We start from the raw sequence: 16,965 nt of genomic DNA on the forward strand, positions 1-16,965 counted from the left end.
CCCTGCTGAAGAAAAGCAGACCCAAACCATGATGCTGCCACCACAATGTTTGACAGTGGGGATAGTGAGTTCAGGGTGATGAGCTGTGTTGCCTTTACGCCAAACATATTGTTTGGCATTGTTGCCAAAAAGTTTGATTTTGGTTTAATCTGACCAGAGCACCTTCTTCCACATGTTTGGTGTGTCTCCCGGGTGGCTTGTTGCAAACTTTCAATGAGTCTTTTTATGGATATTTTTGAGAAATGGCTTTCTTCTTGCCACTCTTCCATAAATGCCAGATTTGTGCAGTGTACGACTGATTGTTGTCCTATGGACAGACTGTCCCACCTCAGCTGTAGATCTCTGCAGTTCATCCAGAGTGATCATGGTCCTCTTGGCTGCATCTCTGATCAGTCCTCTCCTTGTTTGAGATGAAAGTTTAGAGGGACGGCCGGGTCTTGGTAAATTTGCAGTGGTATGATACTCCTTCCATTTCAATATGATCGCTTGCACAGTGCTCCTTGGGATGTTTAAAGTTTTGGAAATCATTTTGTATCCAAATCCGGCTTTAAACTTCTCCACAACAGTATCATGGACCTGCCTGTTGTGTTCCTTGGACTTCATGATGCTCTCTGACCTTCAAACAGAACCCTGAGACTATCACAGAGCAGGTGCATTTATACGGAGACTTGATTACACACAGGTGGATTATATTTATCATCATTAGCCATTTAGGACAACATTGTATCATTCAGAGATCCACAATGAACTTCAGGAGTGAGTTTGCTGCACTGAAAGTAAAGGGGCCGAATGATATTGCACTCCCCACTTTTCAGTTTTTGAATTGCCACAAAAATAATTAAAAAAAACCACTAAATTTCGTTCAATTTCACAATTGTGTTCCACTTGTTGTTGATTCTTCACCAAAAATTTTCATTTGGTATCTTTATGTTTGAAGCATGAAAATTTAAAGGGGGCCAAATACTTTCGCAAGGCACTGTATTTTGTGTTGATACCTTTCATCAATTTGTCTCTGCCATCCATGTTCAGGGAGATTAGCTACAGTGCCATGTGTTGTAAATGTAACACCCCTTTAGGGCTACCATGGTACACTGGGTGGTTTGGGGGGGTCTCACCTCTCCAGGGCACAGTCCCTCCACCCGAATCTTGATTGGAGCTCTCTGGGACTGCAGAAGGACTACTATCTTCTGCCAGGGGCTGACTCGGGAAGCCCCTGCCACACTCAGTACAGGGATCAGGAGTAAAAGAGTTTAACAGGTTTATTGCTATGCAGCATAAATGAGATGGATTTAAAAGAATAACATGCAATACAAGTAACTGTGCTCTGTCAAAGTCATATTCACATCACACTCTTATTATACTTCAACCCTGCAAGTATAACGTAGCAGGGTTTTTTTTGTTTCTTCCGGTTTAACTCAGTCCAAACGTTGGGGCCCAGTTGCCGCGGATGTTGGCGCGCAAATTAGAACAGTTTGTGCACTTATGACGAATATTAAAGGGAACCTGTCACCACGTTTTTGGAAGATGGGATAAAAATAGCGTTAAATAGGGGCAGAGGTGGGCGTTACATTAGTGTGTTTGTTATGCGTTTATTACCCACCTAAGTTGCCGAAATACCTTTGCAAAGTCTCCGTTTTCGCCTGTCAATCAGGCTGGTCTGGTCAAAAGGGCGTTGTCTTCCCCCAGATTTTGCGTAGTTTTCCGTTGGTGGCGTAGTGGTGTGCGCATGCCCAAGGTCCCGAATCCTCTGCCAGGGGATTTAAAAGAGCGCGCTGTTCGTTATTTCATTGGTGATCGGTGGACGCGGCCATCTTCCTTTGGCCGCGCGTGCGCAGAAGCGGCGCTCTGCTGGCCGCGGCTTCAGGAAAATGGCCGCCGCGATCTCCATCTGCGCACGCGCGGCATCCCGCGGCCATTTTCCTGAAGCCGCAGCCAGCAGAGCGCCGCTTCTGCGCACGCGCGGCCAAAGGAAGATGGCCGCGCCCACCGATCACCAATGAACTAACGAACAGCGCGCTCTTTTAAATCCCCTGGCAGAGGATTCGGGACCTTGGGCATGCGCACACCACTACGCCACCAACGGAAAACTACGCAAAATCTGGGGGAAGACAACGCCCTTTTGACCAGACCAGCCTGATTGACAGGCGAAAACGGAGACTTTGCAAAGGTATTTCGGCAACTTAGGTGGGTAATAAACGCATAACAAACACACTAATGTAACGCCCACCTCTGCCCCTATTTAACGCTATTTTTATCCCATCTTCCAAAAACGTGGTGACAGGTTCCCTTTAATGGCAATAGTCTGGGCTGTAATGTACTCACTGTAAATAGCACTGGTAGGACCACAAGTCTCAGAAAGGCACTCACTACGCTGTTATGATCCTTAGTGGTTGAGGATCACGAATTACTCCAGCTAAGTAACAAACATAGGACAAGCTCTAGGGAGGTGGCAAACTGGACTGACCGCAAATCTGAACCTATCCAAACACACTAGAAGTAGCCGGTGAACGTGCCTAAAAAAATCCTAGACGTCTCGAGCCAGCCTGAGGAACTAACTACCCCCTAGAGAGAAAGAAAGACCTCTCTTGCCTCCAGAGAAATAATCCCCAAAGATATAGAAGCCCCCAACAAATAATAACGGTGAGGTAAGAGGAAGGCACATACACAGGGGTGAAAACAGATTCAGCAAATGAGGCCCACTAATACTAGATAGCAGAAAATAGTAAGGGGTCTGTGTGGTCAGTAAAAAACTCTAACAAAATATCCACACTGAGATTTCAAAAACCCCTGCACCAACTAACGGTGTGGGGGGGAGAAACTCAGTCCCCTAGAGCAACCAGCAAGCGAGGAGATCTGTCATGGTTCTCAATGGCAAGAGAACGTAATAAAGCATACAAAAGGACTAGCTCTTGGAAGATGGGAACTCGAGCTGACCATGAGCTAAACCTACCGCACAACTAACAGTGGCCGGGTAGCGTGCCTACGTTTTATCCCTAGACGCCCAGCGCCAGCCGGAGAACTGACTGACCCTAGCAGAGGAAAATACAGACCTGGCTTACCTCTAGAGAAATTTTCCCCAAAAGGCAGACAGTAGCCCCCACATATATTGGCGGTGATTTTAGAGGAAATTGACATACGAAGTATGAAGATAGGTTTAGCAAATTGAGGTCCGCTTACTAGATAGTAGGAAGACAGAAAAGGGAATTTCACGGTCAGCTGAAAACCCTTTCAAAATACCATCCTGAAATTACTTTAAGACTCTAATATCAACTCATGACACCAGAGTGGCAATTTCAGCTCACAAGAGCTTCCAGCCTCAGAAATATTCAATCACAGAGAACTGGAACAAAAATGCAAAACAAACTTAGGACAACAAGCCCAACTTAGCTGATAGTTGTCTAGGAGCAGGAACATGCAACAGAAAGGCTTCTGGTAACATTGTTGGCCGGCATAGAAATGACTGAGGAGCAAGGCTAAATAGAAAACTCCCACATCCAGATGGAAAACAGGTGAACAGAGGAGATGAAGCACACAAGTGCAGTACCACCAGAAACCACCGGGGGAGCCCAGAAACCAAATTCACAACAGAGATCACATCTTAGCAAGCTGGACAAGAAACATGATGAATGCTGATAATCAAAAAATGAACGGACAAAAACTTAGCTTGTCTTGGAGAGGCTGGGAGCAAGGTAGTCACAAGGAATCTGAAGAGCACTGAATACATTGATAGCAGGCAAGGAACTGAGTATCCAGGTGAGTTAAATAGGAAACGAACCAAGGATAACGAACCAGCTGATGCAGCCAACCTGCAGAAGACAACACTACACAGTACCGCTTGTGACCACTAGAGGGAGCCTAAAAATAGAGTTCACAACACTACACGTCTCCAAAGGTCAGATGGTTCTCTGGATGCCAGCTGGGGGTGGCCAGATTCAGTCCTTTATACGGTGGGATTGCCGGCAGAACTCTCTAAGTTCTTGATGTAACTTGCTTCAGAGGGTAAAAAAAAGCTGCGCTCTCTCCAGCAGCGCGGGTATATCCGAGGGGACAGCAACACTGCAGCGTAGAGGGATGAAAATCCACCGTGCTCAGTCTCTCACAGCAAGTTGCCCCGCTCTTTTCTCTCTCTGACTTCTTGCTTTCACTTTCTGACCAGCTCCTCCCTCCAGTTCCTCTTCATCCAATCCAGGCTGTGTCATCTGACTGAAACAAGGGTCCCTGGGAATTGTAGTCCACTGCAGCTCAGGGGAAAATCTGCTAATGTCTGTAGGTCCCTGTTTAACAGCAGCTGCAAAACTCTTCTTAGTGTCTGTAAGTCCCTGTAATACCAGTAGCTGCCCTGACAGTTCCCAGTGCAGGTGTTACATAAACGTCTTGATTATGTTGCGCATTGCGCACAAAGTAACATCAAGATCTCTCAAGATGGACTTGCAACCTTGAGATTATTGATTTTAATCAATTTTGGTCCTCAAGTCCTCTGACTGTTCTCTTTTCCTCTTTCTGTTCTCCATGCTTAGTGTGGCATACACAGACATACAATGCAAAGATTAATTTAACTTCTCCCATTTTTATCTGGTTTCAAGTGTGATTTTCATATTTTCCACACCTGTTACTTATCACAGGTGAGTTACAATGAGCATCACATGCTTGAAACAAAGTTCTCTCTTTTTTGTGTTTTTTTCCAATACACACTAAGGAAATAAACATGTATAACAAAACATGTGTAATTACAATAATTTTCTGGGAGAAGTACTTCATTTTCTGGAACAATTTCAAGATTGCCAACTCTTTTAGCCATCACTGCATCTGGCAGTATTGGACCAGCCATGGCTGCTCCAGCATCAGTGTGGACGTGTGGCTGGTGCGTTTGTGTGGTAGCAGTAGTAGCAGCAGAAAATAGACAAGCAAGGGAACTTGTCACCAGAAATAAAACTGTTAACCTGAAGATATGCGGTTAATCTGCAGGATGATGCTCTCCGGCGCCTGCATGCAGCCGAATGCAGCAACAAACTTTATTTTACCTGCCAGCCTTTAGTTTCAGTCAAGGGGGCGGAGCGTGGCGGGTTCAGTCATACTCTGAGTATACAGAGTGGCCGCTGTAACCGTGCCCCCGGCCCTGACTGACACTGGCTCTACATTGTGGGCCGGCTGTCAGTCAGGGATGGGGGCGCAGTTACAGCGGCCGCTCTGTATACTCAGAGTGTGACTTGAACATTCCTTGATCATTTTCTCCCTGCTGAATTCATCTGCTTGCTGGCACCCCAGGCAGCATCATAATGCTCTTAGCCTGCAGATTAACTGCACATCGACAGGTTCCCTTTAACATAGTACCAATAAAAGTGCAAAGAATGGGTTCAATAGCTAGTAATTAATAATAGAGTACCCCTGGATTTGTATTGAACCATCTACTTTTAAAACAATATGTTCCCTAGCGGCCATGTACAGAGTTGAATTAAAATATTTGTTATATTCACCTTTGATGGCTGCTGTGCTTGCAACTAGTCCTTCCATCTATTGTGGACAGCTCTCTCTGATAACTCATAATGTCATTATACAAGGCCTTTTAACCCAATAACGACTGCCGATACGCATAAAAATTGCAGTCGCTAAGGAATCTTATTCCCTCATCGCTGTTTTAATATGGCGATCGGGAATAAGAGCATAGCGCCCTCCAGAAAATCTCCAAAGTTTCAGCTACCGGTGGTAGCTGAGACCCTGGAGAACAGAATTAGGGCTGATTTTTTCCCCGATCACGTGATCGCCGTTATTCATTGAACAGAGGCGTAGCTAGGGTTTTGGTCCAGGGGGGGCGAAGCTTCTGAGTGGGCCCCTAACCAGGTAACCTTTATTACAATTCGGTGATGCGCCCTAATAGTGGAGGAGAACCTCAGCAGATGACCTCGCTATTACTGAAGATAATCTCTACATAAAGACCAATATGGATATTACCGCCATATGGTCAGTGGTAGATACCAGCCCTACAGAACATATAAGAGATCACTGCATAGTTACAGATAATTACATACCGCTGACGTTCTTTCTGATAAAATTGTTAATTTTTCCCGTCTTTTCCATCTGGCCCAGACCGACGTGACAACTTCTTCCAGCTACAACTCATCTGCAGAGATTACAACAAAGACACATTTCACTTCTCATATTCCAGCCCCATCACCATCTATTCCCAACCTGCACAAACTCCTCATCCTACTGATACCCCAATACTGAGCCGCTGGCGCCATATGTGACTGTATTACTACACCTCATACCCCAATACTGAGCCACTGCTGCCGTATGTGTCCCTATTACTGACCCTGATACCCCAATACTGAGCCGCTGCTGCCATATGTGTCCGTATTACTGCACCTGATACCCCAATACTGAGCCGCTGCTGCCATATGTGTCCCTATTACTGCCCCTGATACCCCGATACTGAGCCGCTGCTGCCATATGTGTCCCTATTACTGCACCTGCTGTGTGGTTCTCTGTGCCCTCTAAATTCTAAAGCAGCCCTCTGTAATATAGTAATGCCAGGTGCAAGTGCCCTAGAAAACAGTGCCCACATTTTGTCCCCTAGAAAGTAATAATGCCCTTTGTGTGTGACCCTTTGATAGTCACAGTAACCTGAGTTCCCCTATAAGAATAAGTGCCCACTTTACATTTAATAAAGTCCCGAGTCTCCCCCCCGTACAGCTCCCCTATACACAGTATGATGCCCCCTCACTGTATATACTGACCCCTTAATATCCCCCAAACTGGCTCCAACACTGTATGATGGCCCCGTTGCTGTAATCTCCACACTGAATGATGGCCCTCTAGATAGCCTCCATAAAGCATAATACACCAGATAGTCCTTAATATGGTATAATACATTCCCCATAGGCCTCCATATAGTATCATGCACTCCCCATAGGCAGACTCTATAGTATAATGCCCTTCACATAGGAAGACTGTATAGTATAATGCAGCTCGCCATAGGCAGCCTCTATAAGGAAGGCTATAAATGTGTCCCCAATCCCCTCCGCAAGGCATAAAAATTACCTCTCATTATACTCACCAATGGCGCTCACCAAGGCATCGCTGGTCTTGACTTAAGATCGCCATCCTCCATTACTGCTTTATCTGGATGACACATCCTACGTCATCCACACAGTGTCACCCATCGCGCTCCTGTGCAGGCACACTTCTCTCTGGGCTGCTGAAAGCAGAGCCAAGTACTGTAGTGCATGTGCGCTGGGAAAGGCCAAAGGGCGCTGATAACCTGGAAATAAACCAGAGAATGCGCACTACAATACTGTGCTCTGACTTCAGCAGGGCAAAAAAAAGTGCACGTGCACGGGAGTGCGACAGAGGACACTGAATGCATGATGTAGGACGCATCTTCCACACGAAGCGGGACAGTGATCACAGGAAGAGGGACGGCGTCGGATCAAGACTAGTGACGCCCGGACTGCGCCATCCGTGAGTATAATAAAAGCTCTTTTATGTGCCTTGCATAGAGGATTGGGGACATAGAGAGCATTCTAGAACACTATGTGAGGGCGTACAGATGCTGGCCAGACCTTATATGGTGACAGGCTCCCACATGTAAAAGCCGTCCTGCAAGATTCCAGACGCTCGCAAACTTAAGAAAATAATCATTCTCCTTCTCATAAGCTAATCAGCAGTAAATAAATTATGTGCAAGACACTTAGCGATCACATGTCAGTGTTCAGTGTCTGTCCAGATTGCAGGATAAACAAGACATTCCCTTCATTGCTTTATATACTGTGCCTGTATGTATGTATTCAAGGCAACAGATCAGACATATCAAAAAGCAAATGACGTGCCAAGATCCTCATCATGCTGTGTGGAGAGTGTCCTCTGGTCCTGGGGGCTGCTCCTCAGGCTCCTCCCAGTCAGATGCTGCAGACATCATGTGTAGGCAGTGAGCTCAGGTCACAGTCCCCCTGCGTCCCCGGCTGCTGCTGCTGCTGGAGCTGATCACTTCTCTGCAGCACAGGAGCTTTGAGCAGAGCGCGCTCAGCCGGGATTGGGTGAGTGGTGAGTGACCTCCCTTCCCCCTCTCCTCCACAGACTGCAGGAGAGCGATCACATGACTCACTCCCTGCACTCTGATTGGAGGCCTCTTCCATCTCTCTGCTGACTCCCTGTGAGCGTTTGTACCGTGCATGTTACTTTAGCTACATACACAGTACAAACGCAGGGGAAATGAAAGATAAACATTGACCGGAGGCAGGGGCCCCTAACGCTGGCCCTGAGAGTAGTGTAGCTCCAGGTGGGCCCCCTCAGAGCACAGGGCCCGGGGCGACCGCCCCCTCTGCCCCCCTGGTAGCTACGCTACTGTCATTGAATATTGGCCATCACGTAAAAAAAAGGTGAGATCTGGTGTAAAAATAATTTCTCTCTCCTCTGACATAACAGAGAGAGAAATAGAAATGGTGTCCCCAGGCCCCCCACGGTACCTTAGTACTGGAAACACCATTCCCTCACCCTCTCCTTTTCATGAAGCAAAATGGCGTGCGCATCGCATGTGAAGTAGGTCCGCCGAGATCTGCCGGTCGGCACCCGGCAGTCGCAGGGATTTTTTTCTATTGTTTCCTGACTTTTGATAACTGATAGACCCTATCACAGTTATTAAAAGCCCAATATTTAGTAAATATGGCAGAACTGCCAGTGGCACTGCTGTGCCGCTCTTTTTTTCTTGTAGTTTTTTTGAGAGCGAAGAGAAATACACTACATCCAAGTGTTGTCCTGTCAGATAAAAAAAGAATACAATTTGTATCCCAGCTTCAGCAAATCCTCCCCCAATCTCCTAATCACCCTCCCGCCCGTGTCATTTCCCTAGTCAGATAAAAAAATAATAATTATATATATATATATATATATATTTTATAATTTTAAATGTTTTCATTCTTTGCCATTAAGCTTAGGGTAAGGGTTAGGTTTAAGATTAAGGTTAGGGATTTTTTTCAAAAGTTTCAAAAAAATGTGATGACGATATGATGACATATTCAATGTGACGACCTAATATCAAATTCTGTGTAGTAACAGTGGCTTAAAAATGCTCATTATACCCCTGGATAAAATCTTTGAGGGGTGTAGTTACCAAAATGATGTCACTTGGGGTTCTCCTGTTCAAGCACCTTAGGGGCTGCTCTTGTAAGAATGTGGTTAACCACTTTTTGGTGTATCTTCTTACAAAAGTGAAAAAAAATTGGGGCGAAAGCAACGTTTTATAGGTAAAACACCGGATTACGTACCGGTAATGCTCTTTTATAGAGCCACGACAGCACCCACTGAGAGAGGGGATCCGCCCCTAGGAACAGGAAACCCTACAGAGAGATAAAAGGGGCGGTCCCCCTCGCTCCCACAGTTTGGGTTACAGAGATTGCGAGGAACCGCCCACCAGTTTTAGTAGGCCATTCTATATTAACATTTTATCTTAACTTAATTACGTATATTTACAAGTACCAATCACCCTTAATAGTGCTCATATGCAAACTAATATATAAGGGAGGGAAGTGAAGGGGTGCTGTCGTGGCTCTATAAAAGAGCATTACCGGTACGTAATCCGGTGTTTTCTCTTCGCCACGACAGCACCCACTGAGAGACTTTCAGAGATAGTTATTTGGGGGGGATTATCGTGTTAAGAACTGATCTACCGAAACACAAATCAGTGGAAGCAGATAGATCTAATCTATAGTGATTATAGAAGGTAACAGGAGAGGACCAGGTTGCGGTCTTACATATGAGTTCTATTGGAACCTCTGCTCGTTCTGCCCAGGATGAAGCTATCGCACGGGTGGAATGTGCCTTTACAATCTCAGGTAGATTCTCCCCTTTAGACGAATAGGCAAGGTATATCGCCTGCCGAATCCATAGAGATAATGTGCCTTTTGTAACACCAGCTCCTTTCCTTTGACCCTGGAAGGAAACAAAGAGAGCCCTGCTCTTCCTCCAGGCGCTAGTCCTGTCTAAGTAAGTCATTACAGCCCTTTTCACATCTAAGGTATGGTATTTCTCCTCTTCCTGATTTCTAGGGTTATTATAAAAAGTAGGAAGAAGAATTTCTTGAGATCTATGAAATTTAGTACACATCTTAGGTAGGTAGGGTCTGTTTTCAGGACAATTCTATCTGGAAATATCGACAGAAAGGGAGGATCTACTGATAGTGCCTGTATGTCACTTACCCTTCTCGCCGATACTAATGCGACAAGAAGAGCAGTTTTGAGAGTAACGTGTTTAATGTGAGCTGAGTGTAGTGGCTCAAATGGGTGACCTGTCAAGGCTTCAAGGACTAGATTAACGTCCCAAGGAGGTATGCGAGGAATCTGAACTGGTTCTGACCTCTGGCAGGCTGAAATAAATCTAGCTATCCACCTATCACCCGCTACATTGTGACTATACAATGTCCCTAGAGCAGAGACTTGTACTTTTAAGGTATTAACTGAAAGACCTAAGTCACGTCCTCTCTGGAGAAATTCTAAAATGTTAAAAATAGGAATTTCTTTTGACAAGGCCAATGGATAAAGACTTAGAAACTTTCTCCATACTCTCACATATATAGAAGTAGTGGATCTTTTCCTACTTAATAACAAAGTATTAATCACTTGATCAGAGAAACCTCTTAGTTTCAACAATTGCCTCTCAAATTCTAGGCTGTCAACCGTAGACCCTTCACATGAGGGTGGTTGAAGGGTCCCTGGAAGAGAAGATCCTGATCCTCTGGGAGAATCCATGGATCTGAGATGGACATGGCTCTGAGCAGGGAGAACCATGGTCTCTTTGGCCAAAATGGGGCAATCAGGATTATATTGGCTTTGTCCTCCCTTATCTTCCTGATTACTGTTGGTAGAAGTATCAGAGGAGGAAAAGCATACGCTTTTTGAAATGTCCATGGCACCTGGAGAGCGTCGAGAAAATCGGGTTTGTCGGATTGGAACATTGAAGCGAACTTTTTTAATTGCCTGTTGTTTCTTGTAGCGAAGAGATCTATCTCTGGTAAACCCCATTTCATGGTTATCATTTTGAAGATTTGACGATTTAAAACCCACTCCCCTTGGTGGAGGGTATGACGACTGAGGAAGTCCGCTTTTGAATTGTCCACTCCTCTGACATGTAGTGCTGATAGAGACAGTAGATGTTCCTCGGCTATAGTTAGGATGTCTTCGGTTATAGACATGAGTGTTCCTGATCTTGTTCCTCCTTGATGATTGATATACGCTACTGATGTCATGTTGTCTGACAGAATCCTTGTATGTGTTCCGTGTAACTGCGGAAGGAATTCACATAGAGCGTGATGGATAGCTTTCAGCTCTCTTATATTAGATGAGTCGTCTGACTCCGTAACCGACCATAGACCTTGGGCTACCTGATCTCCCAAATGTGCTCCCCAACCACTAGGACTGGCATCCGTGAATATTGTGTTTGAGGGTTTAACTACCCAGGGGACCCCACTAACCAAGTGATCTGGTTCTAGCCACCAGGATAGAGATTTAATTACGTCTTCAGAAAGGGAAATTTTACCATCTAGATGACCTTGTAATTTTATTTCCTCATGTAAAATTGCATATTGTAAACACCTTGAATGAAATTGAGCCCATGGTACTGCTGGGATACATGACGTGAAGGAGCCAAGGAGGGACATGCCTTGTCTTAAAGATATTAGAGGTTTATCTATTACCGACTGTACCTTATTTCTTATTGTCAATTGCTTGGATTGTGGTAGGAAACATTTTTGGCTTATAGAGTCTATTATAATTCCCAAGAATGTTTGTCGAGTAGTTGGAAGAAGTCTAGACTTTTCCCAATTTATCAACCATCCTAACCTTTGCAGGGACGAAACCATATCACACAATGGTTGGTGACATTGTGAAGGGGAACTCCCTACTACTAAAAGATCATCAAGGTACGGGATTATGAGGGTATCTCTTACTCTTAGGTATGACATTACTTCCGACATTAACTTAGTGAATACCCTTGGAGCTATTGATAGTCCAAAGGGCATTGCTGTATACTGAAAGTGTCGTATACATCCATTCAACACAATCGCCACGCGGAGATATTGTTGATGTTCTATAAAAATTGGCAGATGGTAATACGCATCCTTTAGGTCGAGTACCGTCATAAAGCAATGGGAAGACAACAGTTTTATGGTGGACCGGATAGACTCCATTTTAAAGGTTTGATTCTCTAAGAAGGTGTTCAATTTTTTAAGGTTCAATATGGTTCTGAATGATCCATCTGGCTTTGGGATTAAAAATAGAGGGGAATAGAATCCCTTTTTTTGCTGAAGAAATGGAACTTCCACCAAAACTCCTTTGGCTAGAAGATTCATTACCTCCTGCTCCAAAGCCTCCTGTTGTAACTGGGTTTTTAAAGAAGTCAATAGAAATGAGTCCGGAGGGACTCGGGAAAATTTTAGTTTTAGGCCAAAGGTGATGATACTATTTGCCCAAACGTTCGAAGTTATTTTCTGCCATTGATCTGAGAAGGAAGACAATCTACCTCCCACAGGCAGATCTGTTCTAGCGGGGTTTTTCCTCAGTTTTGAAAGGGCACTTCCCAAAGAATGCTCCTCTCTGTCTGGTGTCTCTAGTGGCCCAGCGGTCTTGGTTCTTGAAATCCTTCCTTTTGTTAAACACGGGCTTTCGGAACGCCCTCCTATAAGATGGAAGGTAATTATTATTAGGGAAGCCCTTTTTCCTCTCTCCTGCTTTAGTTAGGATCTCGTCCAGCTTAGTACCAAATAGGTACTCACCCTGACATGGAAGGCCACACAATTTGGATTTTGTCTGGGGATCACCTTTCCAACCCTTAAGCCACAGGGCCCTACGTGCTGCATTAGTCAGCCCCGCCAACTTGGCCGCCAAACGTATTGAGTCAGCAGATGAGTCTGCCAGGAAGGCTGTAGCGCCCCTAATCAAAGGTATAGAGGCTCTCAACTTGTCTCTAGAGAGACCGTTTTTAAGTCCTTCTTCCAAGTCACTTAGCCAGACTAACATGGACCTAGCGGTGCATGTAGCCGACACAGCCGGTTTTAGGGCTCCCGCACAAGATTCCCATGCTCTTTTAAGGAGAGAGTCGGCTTTGCGGTCCAGAGGATCTTGTAGTGAACCTGAATCCTCCACAGGTAGGGATTTTTTGGATGTGGAAGCCACTGCTGCGTCCACTTTTGGGGCTTTTGACCAAGTCGAGAATTCCTCATCATTAAAAGGATAACGTCTCTTTGAAGATGGTGGCTCTGGAAATATCCGAATCTGCATTCTCTAATTCGGAAGACTGGTCAGATATGGGTGAAACATATTCTCTTATCCCCTTAGTACGCGTTTCTTTTCCCGAACTATGCAGGGCTTGTAATTCCTCTCTAATCAACACTCTAATGTCTTCTGATTTAACCGAGGCCTCCTCCCGTAAGGTGGAATCAATACATGGTTTACAAAGTTTCTTTTTGTAACTATCCGGAAGGGGCTGAAGACATATCGCACACTGTTTGTGTTTCGTTTTTTCAGTGCATTTTGCCTAGAGTGTTAGAGGAGAGGGAACAGCAATCAGCATAATAGGGTAGATGTACACTCACCCCAGTGATGCTGTCTGTGAAGGTACCGGCTGACGAGGAGGAGACTGCAGAGGCTTGTTCTTCTTAGAAGATCCGCTCCGCTTGGAGCGGCTGCTGCTGCTGGCATGGCTGCGAGGAGTAGTTGCGGTGGCTTCAATGGAAGACATCGCAGGGTCCTGTGCCGAATCCATATTGGACGCCGGAGCATTACTGCCGGCGTCCTTTTCACATGGGGGCTGCCATCTTCTTCCTGTTGAACCCGGAAGTGCTAACCACTTCCGGGTCGCGGCCATATTCCATGTGCCCGCGCTGTCACCGGCACCAGCGCAGGCGCCGTCTCCTCCATCACCCCGGAAGTTTTTTGCTGTACTTCCGAGGGAACATACTGGGGCTCCACGCCGTATGAGTGCTCGCCGAGGACGGCGCAGCGCTCACCAAACCACAGCGCTAACTCCCCGCAGACGTCACACTTTCCAGCCCTGGCCTCACGGCGTCTGCCAGCAGAGGGGGGAAGCTGACACCAGGACCCCCGATGCTGCCTCCAGCTCTGGAGCCCTTGCCGTCCTCACAGGTAAACTGCGCAAGCGGCATCCAGGCTAGGCATCCTCTTCTCCGTGGATTCCCATAGGAACAGGAAACCAAACTGTGGGAGCGAGGGGGACCGCCTCTTTTATCTCTCCGTAGGGTTTCCTGTTCCTAGGGGCGGATCCCCTCTCTCAGTGTGTGCTGTCGTGGCGAAGAGAAAATTTATTTTTATTTTTTTAATTCCATTTTGCATTTGTAATGTGCTGCTGCAGTGCAGTTTAGTGCAACCTCCTGGTTAAGGAAAAGAGGTTGTGCACACAGCGCAGCAATACTGAACTACAACACAGGTGTCACAGGTAATAAAAGAAGTCAGATAAGCCAAGGTCATACACAGAGAGATAGGCGCAGTACACAGGAGGAGTCAGAAGAATGGTCGGGGACAAACAAGAGGTCAGAGCCTACCGGGAACGTGGTAACCAAAACGTGAGACGTAAGACGAAGCCGGGATACAAGCCAGAGGTCAGAACAAGTAATAAACGGGTACAGGCAGTCAGAGGCAAAAAGGAACACTAGTACAAGTGAACAGGTCAGGTGCTCAAGCCGTGCAGCATGAACTATAGCAGACACTGGCCCACAGGCTGCAGAGGACTTAAATAGCTCAGCCAGCTTCAAAGTGAGGCAGAGGGGATAAACTCCCACATGACCAGTCCAGAGACAAGACAGCTGAACATAAACTCAGAACTTGATCATGACAGCATTAATTTCTTTGTAGCACTTGAAGGGTTAAAACATTTTCTGGCATAAGTTTTTTTTTCTATTGATGTTGATTCATAAACTCAGAACTGGATCATGGCAGTACCCCCCTCTCAATGGGGGGCCACTGGACCCCCAGGCTTCCCTGGATAATGGGCGTGAAAGGCCCAGACCAGCCGATCTGCATGGACCGAACACACCGGCACCCACAACCGGTCCTCAGGACTGTAACCCCTCCAATGGACTGTAGGGAACGGCAGAGCATAAGAGAATCCACCACCCGTTCCACCTCATACTCGGTATGGCCATCAACCACAACAGGCGGAGGGTGCGTGAGAGACTCACCTAAGGAAGGCACAGACGGCTTCAGAAGCGCCTTATGGAATACATTGGGGATCTGCAACGATGGAGGCAAGCGCAGACGGAAGGGCACAGGATTAACCACCTCCAAAATTTCATAAGGGCCAATAAACTTGGGACCCAACTTAGCAGAGGGAATCCTCAATCTAATATTTTTAGTGGATAACCATACCTTATCCCCAGCTGGTAAGTCGGCCCCACAGAACGTCGTTTATCGGCAAAAAATTTATACTTGCCCTGAGCCTCCCCCATGTTTCTCTGAACCTCCCTCCAGATTCTCCTAACCGCAGAAAGGCTGAATCAGCCCCTGGACACCCCGAATCCAGCCGTTAAAACTCACCAAAGTGAGGATGAAACCCATAGTTGCAGAAGAACGGGGACGCACCAGTGGACTGATTGACACGATTATTAAAAGCAAATTCCGCCATGGGTACCGCAGAGCACCAATCCTGTCTGGACGTAGCAAGACATCGCAATATCTGCTCCAAGGACTGACTGGTCCTTTCAGTCTGACCGTTGGTCTCAGGATGGTAGGCCGATGAAAAGGACAGACTGATACCCAGCCTTTTACAAAAAGCCCTCCAGAATTTTGCCACAAATTGCACTCCTCTATCAGACACCACACTGACAGGCACACCATGCAATCGGACCACATGCTCAATGAATAGTTTTGATAGAGTCTCAGCATTAGGGAGACCCGCTAAAAGTACAAAAGGCACTTGCTTACTGAACCTATCAACAACAACCCAGATCATAGTTTTACCATTAGAGTGGGGAAGATTAGTGATAAAATCCATGGACAGTTGGGTCCACGGGCTATCTGGAATTGGCAGTGGTACCAATTCCCCGGCCGGTTACGGGAGGTTTTAGCGCGAGCACAAGTTTCACAGGAAGACACAAACCCAATGACGTCAGAAGCCAACAAAGGCCACCAAAACAACCTAATGATGGCTTTACGCGTGGCCGAGATTCCAGGATGCCCACTAAGAGCCAAGTCATAGAACTCCCGAAGCACCCTTAACCGATACTGGATAGGTACAAAGAGCTTGTCATCGGGTACAGATGAAGGAGCAAGAGATTGGGCCTCACGAATCTCTCGCTCCAATGCTGAGGACACCGCAGCCACCACCACTCCGCGCTGAAGAATGGAGGAAGGAGGTTCAGGTGGTAAAACTGGGTCCAGGCTACGAGATAAAGCATCAGCCTTCACATTCTTGGACCTTGGTCTGAAAGTAGTAGAAAATTGAAATTGGGAAAAGAAAAGTGACCACCTAGCTTGTCTCGGGGTCAACCGTTTGGCAGATTTGATGCAAGACAGATTCTTGTGATCCGTAATGACAGTAATATGATGGGCAGCCCCCTCCAAAAATGCCTCCATTCTTTGAATGCTAATTTAATGGCCAACAGATCCCGATTACCCACATCATAATTCCTCTTAGCAGAGGAAAATTTTCTCGAAAAGAAGGCACAAGGTCTTAAGTTAGTCAATGTGGTGGGTCCTTGGGATAACACAGCCCCCACTCCCACCTCCAAGGCATCCACCTCTACGATAAATGGTTTAGACAAATCAGGTTGAACCAGTACAGGAGCAGTCATGAAACAATTCTTCAAAGAAGAAGACGCCACCAAAGCTGGAGCTGAGATCGGCCCCCTTACGAGTTAAATCTGTGAGGGGTTTGACCACCTGAGAAAACCCCTTAATGAATTTTCTATAATAATTGGCGAAACCCAGAAAACGCTGAAGACCCTTGAGATCTCTGGATTGCACC

At 46.2% G+C, this 16,965-nt stretch overlaps 1 protein-coding gene across 2 annotated transcripts in view; it reads left to right on the forward strand.

Moving 5' to 3' along the window:
* Positions 1 to 16,965, forward strand: part of KIF21B (kinesin family member 21B) — a 637,471-nt gene that overhangs the window by 426,878 nt on the left and 193,628 nt on the right. The window lies entirely within an intron of this gene.

This window comes from Ranitomeya variabilis, chromosome 3 (assembly GCF_051348905.1).
Source record: "Ranitomeya variabilis isolate aRanVar5 chromosome 3, aRanVar5.hap1, whole genome shotgun sequence".
In the NCBI taxonomy this organism is placed as follows: domain Eukaryota; kingdom Metazoa; phylum Chordata; class Amphibia; order Anura; family Dendrobatidae; genus Ranitomeya; species Ranitomeya variabilis.